Here is a 3,294-nt window from a genome sequence, read left to right on the forward strand (position 1 = left end):
GTCCCTTTTGTTACCAGGGGCAGCAGCTGGTTGTCAGGGTACCCACATTTTGTTCCTCAGGAGAAACAGCACGTCCGTCCTCTTACCGCTGTGCTCATGGTAATTCACCATTGACTCCAAAAGCCACCAAGCAGCCATTCTACAGGTAGTGGACGAAGAGAGGAAGCAAGAGAGAGGAAACTGGAAGTAGAATTTCATCAGATACATGCAGAATAAGCAAGGGAATTGGAGGGATCGTGTCTGCCCTACAACCAAGGTCAGGTGCCTGAACATGGCCAGAGTTGATATTTCTCTGCTCTCACTCACATGCACTATTCCCTGCTGGGCTCACGGTGCTATCTTCAAGTGAACGCCCACTGGGACACATATTCTTTACACCAAGAGCTGCCTGCTCTCTACACCACAACTCCGTTCGATGAAACCATGCATTCACTGTCAGGGAAAGGTGCATGCTGTTGGGAGCACTTGCAGGCTCTGCGTACTGGGAGGATGTGCAGGTAGGTAACGAGGCTGGAAGTGCTTGTGAAGCTTCTCACATACTCAGGGCACTGCTACAATGTGCCTCCTGTGTGGATGTGCTTGTGGGAGTAGAGGGAAGAACGGCTTCTAAAACCCTTCCCACACTCAGGGCACTTGTAGGATCTCTCTCCCGTGTGGATGTGCTGCTGGATGATGAGGTGGGAACGTCTGCTGAAGTCCTTCCCACACTCAGAGCATGTGTATGGTCTCTCTTCTGTGTGGATGCGCTGGTGGCGGATGAGTACAGTTCTGCGTCTGAAGCTCTTCGCACACTCAGGGCACTTGTAGGGTCTCTCTCCTGTGTGGATGCGCTGGTGGCGGATGAGGTGGGAACGTCTGCTGAAGCCGTTCCCACACTCATTGCACTTGTAGGGTCTCTCTCCTGTGTGGATGCGCTGGTGGCGGATGAGATGGGTACTTGTTTTGAAGCCCTTCCGACACGCAGGGCACTTGTAGGGTCTGTCTCCTGTGTGGATGCGCTGGTGGCGAATGAGTTCAGCACAGCTTTTGAATCCCTTCCCACACTCAGCGCACTTGTAGGGTCTCTCTCCTGTGTGGACACGCTGGTGGCAGATAAGTATAGCCCTGCTTTTGAAGCCCTTCCCACACTCACGGCATGTGTAGGGTCTCTCTCCTGTGTGGATGCCCTGGTGGCGAATGAGTTCACTTCTGCTTTTGAAGCCCTTCCCACACTCAGCACACTTGTAGGGTCTCTCTCCTGTGTGGACAAGCTGGTGGCGGATGAGGCTGGAACAGCTACTGAAGCCCTTATCACACTCTGGGCATTTAAAGCAGTTCCCTCCTCTGTGCATATGCTGATGGACAATGAGGTCAGAACTCCTTCTGAAGCTCTTTGCACAATCACAACACTTCCATAGACTCTCCCCAGACCAAATACTTTCATGGTTAACACTGCTGGAATACCTCTTGTAGCTTTTCCCAGACTCATCACACCGATTCTGCCTTTTCTTCTGGCACTCTTCCTTACTCCTTACGTCTTCCAGCAGCTCCTGACCTGTGCTGCAGCCCAGCGCGTTCCTCACTCTCTTTCCTGGATGGTTTCCCAGTGCCTTCTTCAAGTGCTCTCCTTGCTCCAGGCCCCCACGGACATCCCTTCACATTTCCTCCACAGAGACACTACCCCAATGCCTTTCGGCCACACCACCTTTCTGCAGATCCTCCTTTCTATTTGTGAACCCACCTCCTGCTGGATGACACAGGACATTCAGAAATAGCACACCGTGCCCCACATGTAGCCCAGCCACAGATGACTTTTGCCGGCCCCCACCTCCTCCTTCCCTCCACCACCTCACCTGGGCAAATGTCTTCTGCCACGACCTCTGGGCTGTGCACAGCTGGGATCCAGGGCTNCTGCCTGCAGTTTGCCTGAAGACTGTGGAGAGGCCTTGAAGAGGGAAATTAAGAGCTGAGCAGTCACCAGCTGCATGAACTTTAACAACAGCAAGTGTTAGATTCTGCACCTGGGATGGGGCAACCTTGTCTCTGTGTACAGGCTGGGGGCTGAAGGGCTGGGGAGTAGCTCTGGGAAAGGGATCTGTGGGTTCTGATCGATGTCAAGTTGAGCATGAGGCAGCATTTTGCCCTGACAGCCAAAAGAGCCAACCGTACCCTGGGGTGCGCCAGGGCCAGCACTGCCGCTGGGTAAGGGAAGGGATTGTCCCGCTCTGCCCTGTGCTGGTACAGCCTCACCTCAAGCACTGGGTGCAGTTTGGGTGCCATAATTTCAGAAGGACATCGAACTATTGGGGAGCATCTATATGGGGGCTATGAAAATGGTGAGGTGTCCAGAAGAGAGAAGTATGAGGGACGGCTGAAGTCACTTGGTTTGCTCATCCTAGGCAAGAGGAGACTGAGGGGAGACCACGTCATCATGTACAGCTTCCTCCCAGGAACCACGATTGTCAGTGGAAAAGGGTCTCACTGTGTTCCAGGATGCTCAGACAAGTCCCCAGTCCAAGGCAACATCGGCTTCCTCCACTTTTTCCTCCGCTAAGGAATTGAGAACCTCCTAGGGACTCTTCGAAGTTGTCCCTGAGAACAGCAGCAGTTCAGGGGTGGGAGTGGGGCAGGTGGCAGTCATGGTGCTGTCCTTCAGGATCCCCCAACCTAGAACCGAAGTGATAAAAGCAGCTGCAACAGCAGCGCTTGTTGGTGGAGGGGGCTCAGCTCAGGGGAAGGGGCCAAGGTTCTTACTCTAATCTGCCAGGGAGCATAAAGAGAAAGTCTCATGACTTGCTGTCAGTTTTATCTTTCCCGCTGACCGGAAAATGGAAATGGAACGGCACAGATTTCTGGGAGCTGTAGTACATTGCTTCTCTTCTGAGACTACCAGTGCACTGCATGGTGGGATGATGTGGAATGCCGATAACAAAAGTCATCAAACCATGACATTCCACCCCTTATTCCACATCACTCCCTCACGCTTAATACATATATGCAAACAATTATTAACATACATTAAGCCCACACACACATATGTACATGGAATTACTGACTGCACGCCCCAACATCAACTTCCCTTGTGTTGCACATGGAACATCCCCATTTTTCTGCATCACTCACCAAGTGGACCCAGGTCCCTGAGCAAAGAGAGTTCCATGGAGAGGTTTGCCCTTTGCACAAGCTGGAAGGACCCAGTGCACTACGTGATGGGATGATGTGGAATACCGATAACAACAATCATCAAACCACGACAACACCACACAGCTTGGTGCCATCCACAAACTTGATTTGGGTGCACTCAATCTCACCGTG

The 3,294-nt window shown here is 52.4% G+C and overlaps 1 pseudogene; it reads right to left on the minus strand.

The window, feature by feature from the left end:
- Positions 1-6: 6 nt before the first annotated feature.
- Positions 7-1,924, minus strand: LOC110391713 (annotated as a pseudogene).
- Between the last annotated feature and the right edge of the window lie 1,370 nt (positions 1,925-3,294).

The sequence above is a fragment of the Numida meleagris genome, unplaced genomic scaffold (genome assembly GCF_002078875.1).
Source record: "Numida meleagris isolate 19003 breed g44 Domestic line unplaced genomic scaffold, NumMel1.0 unplaced_Scaffold467, whole genome shotgun sequence".
NCBI classification, from domain to species: domain Eukaryota; kingdom Metazoa; phylum Chordata; class Aves; order Galliformes; family Numididae; genus Numida; species Numida meleagris.